Raw genomic sequence first — 7,833 nt, 5'->3', positions numbered from 1 at the left:
GAGCACTATTAATGATTATACTGTAAATACACATTTGCATATGCACTGCCCCAGAAAGATTAATGATTACTCCTTTACTCATTCAACAAACATTTACTGATATTTAATATACTGAAATCCAAAATACAGCCATACTTTCAAGGACCTCACTATCTGATTGGGGAGCAGCATGCAACACAAATAACCTATACTCATAATATATTGTTCTATGTGAAATTATAGAGATATATTTTTAGGTTTAGTGTAAGAGGACTGATAAACTCTGCTTACTTAAGTCAGAGGAATTTGATTTGGATCTTGAAGGAGTGACATATAACTATTTATGTGGAAGTTACAATGAATTTATAGTCTCCAAGTTTAGATTGGTACACAACACTTTTCAGTAATTCTGCTACCAAAAAGATAGATAAACCCTCAGACTCCTTTCCAGTGCTCCCCATTGTCTATTCCAGACTTACGTTTTTTTCCCTCAAATCTATCATTCCACCTTCTCCTTTAAGTCTCAACAGAAGACGGCCTCTCACTGCACTGAGGAATTTGAAGCCACAAGGCAAAACTTCCTACAACCTTCTTCCTTCCTGCCTCCTATGTTTCTTCATATCCATGTATTCTTTTCTTTCTTACTCATAATTCAAATGGAAGAGGGGTTCTTTTCTTCCCCACATGGCTAATTTCTCCCCTTTTGCTTCTCTGAGGAACTTGTTCCATCAGATACCTTCTTTATATCCGTTGTCAATAACATAAATCTCTCTAACCATCAAGCTGTTTCATTATAACTAACAGTCATCACAAGAGCAGTCTATATTTACTGCCTCTACTTAGTTGCTGCCCATTGTCCCCTACATACAACCATCTGGATTCCCAAAAAACCCTACCATTCCTTTGAAAGAAGTCTTCCTAATTTACCAAAGGGCTCAGTATTCTCAAAGGCATCAGTCACTTTCTTTTTCTTATTTCATATTTCTTTGATGTTTGAGACTTTTGGGCCACTGTCTCCTTCTTGAGACTGTCCTTCCTCAGCTTCTCTGACACCCTTTTCTCCTGGTTTTCCTCTACTTCTCTGGCTTTAAAAAAATCTTACTCTCTTTTCAAGTAATTCTGCACGTACATCCCTAAAATATTGATGATGTTCAGAGACCCAGCCTTACCTCCTGCTCTTTTGACTCCTTAGCCTCTTCCTGGATAACCACAGATATGCCCATGTCTACACTTCACTTCTATGCCTATAACTCCAAAGTTTCTACCTGAACTCACTACAGAATTCCAAATCATATACATTCTTACTTCCAACTGCACAACTACATTGTAATATTCCAGTGGCATATCATTAAACAAACTTCCTCCCTCCAGTTTTTTCTTCCTGCATCCCATCTTTCTTCTCTCCCCAAGCACTATCTGGTGCCCACTAAAGTTTAGGCTTAAGAAAAAAAAACCTCCATGCTCTTATTACATGCAGCCATGCCTCCAAAAGTAAGAAACAATGCAAGCTAGGATATGAAATACAGGAAATAAAAGTGACCTCTTTTAAAAACATTCTAGAACATGCTGGCATAATTCTAATAATTATAAATCATGGATGGATAACATACAAATATAATTATAACTAATAGAGTGTCTTATGACCTTCAAAACATCCTAGTTTAATGAAAGTCTTTAAGTGACAACATATTGGCTAAATACATGTTCACTTCAGAAAGCTATAAGGAAAAACCTTGGAATTATAGTAGCAATTTAATATTTCATTTGGGATAATCTGAGAGCATGTTAAAGTTTACATTTAAAATAGATTTCTAAGAATACCACTAATTATCATAAGCTAATAAGCAAGTATAACTTATAATTATTTTCTTAGACTTCCTCCCAAGTATTTTCTCAAAGCAAGGGGAATACGTTGAGAGTAGTATTATCATTTTAAGCCAAATGCATGTTTCAGCTTAGGTCATAACTGAAATGAAAGTGGAATTTACACCTAGAGGAAGAGCAATATCCTCTCAGTTTGATTGTGAAGATCTGATCAGGTTAGTGTGTTCTGATTTCATTTTCTAAAACAATCTTCAGTTTCTTATTCCTACTTCTTACTAATACAGTATGTGTCCTCAGGTTCCCCATAATCAGCATCGAATTTATGGGGGATGAAAAATAGAAAATAGTCAGTTTAGCATGATTTATTCTACGTAAAATAACCGGCTTACTTGTTGGTTTTATATTAGCTTGTTTATACTGAATTAATTTCCTCACATAAATGTTTGAATTTTCTATTTACATTGGTTTCCAATCTAGAGAAATCTGAGAATATAAAATAATTCTCTGATTGAAACGTCCCCAACTCATGTCAACAAGTGGAAACAAAAGTTAAGGTATAAAATGGAGTCAGCAAAAATTTCTGCCTATTAGAAATTAAAGTACAATACCAGTTTTCATATCAGCTATAGCCATTACTGGTGTTCACCTTCTAGCTGGCCAGTGTGTATAGTAGCCTGTGCTCTTTTATACCATATAGTACATTTTAAGTTGTTTTTCAAAATAGCATACAGCTTATTTTTTGCATATATTAGCAGATCTTTAAGATATGAGCAAATAGTGTGCTTAAGCCTGCATCCATTGTTTTTAATGCATATTTTGGTATCACTATGTTTTTGTTTCTTTCATTTACATTATTGTCAAACATTTATTGAGTAACTGCTTTGACAAGTACTGTTCTCTGGGAGATACAAAATCGAAAAACAAGGCAGGGTCTCTAAACATAAAGTTATTACAGTCCAGTGGAGGAGAGAGATGTACCAACAACAATAATTCTTTTTTTTTTAATAGTAAAATGATAGTGGATATTCCAAGGACAGGAATGGTTATTTCTACCACAAGCTTAGGTCAGGAGAAGTGTCATGGAGGGAGTTTTTGAAAAATTTTAAGCTGGAAAATGACATTGTCAGATGGACATTATATATAGATTACTTTGATGGACAAATAAAAATCATTGGATAGGTGCAAAATTGGATCTGGGAAAACCAGTTAGGAAATTATTTCACTTATCTACACAAAAGAATATGAAGTCCTGACCTCAGGTGCTGAGGATGGAGAAGAAAAGACATATACAATGTGAAGGATGTTGAATCAGTTGGGTATGAGGAGGTTGAAGTAGATATTGGAAATGATTCCTAAGTTTCTGACTTGACATAGTGAGACATTAATCAGGATATGAGATACAGGAAAACACAGGTCTAGGGAAGGAATTTATGATGATGAAATTAATTTTGGTTATTTTAACCTTGAGAAACCTGTAGGACATCCAAGTGAAAATGTCCCATTGAAGTTGGTTTTGTTCATCTTAATCTCAGCGGCAAGATCTGGGAGGAGGAAGGATTAAGATTTTTGAGTTGTTAGCATATTGATGGTAATTGAAGCACTAATAGTGAATGAATTTATCCAGGGATAGTAAGATAAAAGGACTGAAGATAAAACCCTAAAGAACACTTGCATTAAATGGAAAAAAAAAAGGCAAGCAGTCAAGGACAGAAGCCACTCCTCAAATGGTAAAACACAGGAAAAGAGCCAGGGCAATGTGTTATCAAGGAAGCCTAACACAAGAGACAGCTTAAGACAAAAAAAAGAGTAGTTAGTTGTGTCAAATATCTTATTCTGCCTGAGACTGCTCCTCAACAGGAGTTGAAAAGGAGTATTTGCAGTTATTTTTTTCATATTGGCTCAGCTGATATTTGAACCAAAATATGTAATTAATTCTTGCCCTTTCTCTGTTTATGGGAAATTTTAATGGAGAGAGAATAAGCAAAAAGAAAACAAGAAGGATTGGCTGGACTTATGTCAATGTTTCCTGTCAAACTAAGGAGCAGACTGGGATGGGTTGTGAAGTTAAATTTTGATGTTAACTAATTTACTACCATGAGTTTCTAGGTTCAAAGGTGAATATGATATGACTCATCCTCAAGGAGCTTATGGTTTAATATAGAAAACAGATAAATGTTTAACTCTGGTACAACACAATGAGAGATAACTAGAAGTATTACTTTCTTGGAGAATTTACTCTTTAGTTCTCTAGTTCTCCCTGATTTGAGTGTTTAGATCACATTTCCATGTTCTTTGAAGTATTAAAAACACCAAAAAAAAAAGAATATCATATTTACACACAAGTTTAAATGACTTTTGGAATTTTCACCATGGATATTAATTTCTTGATATGGGAGCATCAGTTTCCTAATCTGTTATACAATACAAACACTTCAAAATAGCATCTATATATATGTAGACAGCAAATAGCCTGCCTGAATTTCTCCCTACTAAAAAAAAAAGAGAAAATGAAAATAATCATTCCAAATTTAATAATTGTGTTTCTCTATAGATACACTCTCTCCTCTGGAGTTGGAGCTTTGCACATCAAAACATTTGACAGCAGCAAAATATATACATTATGTACTTTTAAGCAAAAAACGTAAAACAGACAATGCATTATATTGGTATGTAAGCCAACAAAATAATATCATTAAATTACATTAAAAGAATAAGAATAATAACAATTTAAAAACTAAATTGTTTACAGACATATGATCTATGTAGTGTTTACACTATCAAAATAATGTGTCTGGCAAGATAATCACCCAGTCCCACCAATTCATAATCAGCTGTATTTAAAGAATATTCTCCAAACTATAATTTTCTCATTATTTCCCTCATTTCAAGAGTCCAAATTTTTCTTTATCTTGGGAGCCATAAACTAAAAGATTGATATTAAAATAAAAAGACAAGTTCATGTAGTGGAGAATATAGCCTATCTATGGCTATAAAAACCTGGAAGATTTAGAGTAATATTTAAACTTCAAGCCAACGGCCTTGATTAAAACATATTTTGTGAATTGGAATAGATTTTGACTGAGAACCTTTTGGCTTGTTGTTTCTGTAGCATTAAGGCTTTCTCTTCTAGTCTTGCAAATTAGACCTTGGTTAAACATTTCCTTTCTATGGTTAGATTTCCTTTTCTCCTTCTTAAATGTCTGACAGCCATCTATTCCAGCGAGCTTTCAATTTAATAATTTATCTGGGAAAATATTTTGAATCTTATTTGTAGAAGTTTTTAGTCTATAATTTATTTTCCTTTGGATGTGATTCAGAACTTAGTGTTTCAAGGTGAAGGATACTTTTAGTTATTATGCTAGGGATTAAAAGGCGACTTTGTTTCTGCTTTGATCAACATATCATTTCCTTTGAAATGTGGTAAATCCAAAATCTAATAAGAATTAATACCCATCCACTGGCGCTTTTACATGAAACCATCTACAACATGAACATGGGGCTATCAGAAAATAATAAATCAATGAAAGGGGTAAAATACACTTCTGTATTTATAAATCAAATCTAAAAATGAAGCTGAGCATTAAGACATCCCAATATAAAAAAGATTTTGTGGTTAGTTGTGATTGAATTCAGTCATTGTTAAATATGATTATAAACCCTTAGACAGATGATTATTTCATGTTCAAGTCACTGTCTAATAACATGAAAGATTTAAGCTGTGACTCTCAAGCCCAGAGGGATGCAAAGAAAAGAACCATCTAGAGCACAGTAAGGGAAACCATCACATTCTGCAGTCCTCTCTTATATCAACCCTTGGAGGGAACAGAGTCCTCAGAGGCTTCTAGAAGCTGTTCTTCCAAGCACTCAATAGGAAAGTTGCAAAGTGAGACTGGAATCAAATTATAAATTTGCATTTAAGGTTTTACGTTTTACATGCCTACCACTCCAAGGATCTATCATATGTTTATAGCTCAAATTAATTTACCATTTTATTCAAAAGCTATAACAACTGTATTTCTTCATGCTAATTAGGACAAGTTTAAGCTGCCAATAAATATTTGTTTACTTACACATTCTTTAACATTGTTTTAATTGGAAAGTTGGAATAGAAATAGCACAAGAGCAAGGGATATTGGATAGATAATTAATTAACAAGTAATACCATGGAAATAATTATAAAACCTGTTACTCATCTCCTAAATCGACATATGAATGTGTATGGTGTGTGTGTGTTTGTGTGAATGTGTATGTATGAAAATGAAACATTTAGTTGATAAGTTAGGAATATCTATCCAACCTTTAATTTTAAACAGATGGCTCATACTGTCTAGACAGTATTTATTGAATAATCATGCATAATCACAGAAATGGTTCAATAACAATGAAATGCAAATGTTAAAATATTTGCACAAATAATTACTAAGATTGATTTTATAAAACTGATTTTTAAATCACTGTGTTGTGTTTCACATCTATTTTAGACTCTGTTTTCACTTCAGTATATTTCCGCTAACTCTGTATATATTCCACCAGCTGTTCTTTATAGTTAAGTACTGTACTTCATGGCTTCCTTCACCCTGACCCCTCTAAGTCAGGTTCTCTCCTTCACTGGGTTTGCACTCTTCTGAATATCCCTTCTCTTCTTTACCTATTTAACTTGTACTTCTCCTTTGTTTCTGGACTCCAGTAAAATTTCCTTGAGAAAACCTTCCCTGGGCTTTCTGACTAGGTTAAATTCCTATTATATGTTCCCACAACACTACCTTGTTCTCCTTCATTCCAGTTTTCACAGCTCTAATTTTATATTTATTGGTGTGATAATTTTATTAATGTCATTTCCCCTAACAAGATGGTCAGCTACATGAAACACTGTGCTCATTTTGGCTCCCCATTCCTTATTCTTCCTTCTCCTGTCACAATGCTTGATATCAAGGAGGTACTCAATAAGTGCTGAAGGCAGGAAGGAAGCAAGGAAGGAAGGAAGGAAGCAAGGAAAATATGAGTGGAAGGAGGGAGGAAAATACCAAAATAAAGTTTATTCAGCTGAAGTAAAATAGAGGAGAATTTGTCTTTCTTCTTTGATAACAGAGATAAATAGTTGTGACATCTCTTTTCCTCTTTCATTGGTTAATCACTGGAAATCTGTACGGCAGGTCAGTTATCCAGAAAGAACTCCTGAACTAAGGGGAAAGATTCTACCTCTTGATGTCAGATTTTAATGATTGAACAGGAATTCAAGTGCGGTTCATATATGTATTGTATACATTTTAAAACAGGGTAGTGAAAGTCATTCACTATTTCACTATTCTGGTCAGACTGATCCTCAGAAATATGTATTTTGGGTGCAAAGGTCATGACAATATTTCTCTTCCTCTTTTTTATGAAAACATCGTGGAATGATGCTAACTGGAAGCACATAGATAAATGAGACAGCCAATACATTTCCAAATGCTCAGCAGTGCCTCTACTTTACTTGGGGATTAGTGGTTTGCTCCACTAAAAATCACAAGTCGGATGGAGATTGAACTTTTTGTTTGAATATCTTTTCATGTTGTTCAAGCACCCCTTAGGTTAAAAAATTTTTACTCAGTTGTCACCTTGACATTGTTACTGTTATTTCTTTCCCAATTGAAATCATAAATCCTGTTTTAAGAATCATTTAAACTTTCTGCATTTATATGTTATTTTCTTTTTTAAAAAATAAATTTATGTATTTACTTTTGGCTGAGTTCTTTCTTTCTGTGTGCAGGTTTTCTCTAGTTGTGGAGAGTGGGGGCTACTCTTCATTGTGGTGTGCAGACTTCTCATTGAGGTGGCTTCTCTTGTCACAGAGCACGGGCTCTAGGCATGCGGGCTTCAGTAGTTGTGGCACTCGGGCTCAGTAGTTGCGGCACGTGAGCTCAGTATTTGCGGCACATGGGCTCTAGAGCACAAGAACTTAGTTGTCCACGGCATGTGAGATCTTTCCGGACCAGGGATGGAGCCTGTGTCCCCTACATTGGCAGGCGGATTCTTAACCACTGTGCCAAC

Source organism: Aethalodelphis obliquidens, unplaced genomic scaffold, assembly GCF_003676395.1.
Source record: "Aethalodelphis obliquidens isolate GAN/ISIS:26980383/991018 unplaced genomic scaffold, ASM367639v1 scaffold54, whole genome shotgun sequence".
NCBI lineage: Eukaryota > Metazoa > Chordata > Mammalia > Artiodactyla > Delphinidae > Aethalodelphis > Aethalodelphis obliquidens.
Note: the sequence above shows the minus strand (reverse complement) of the source record.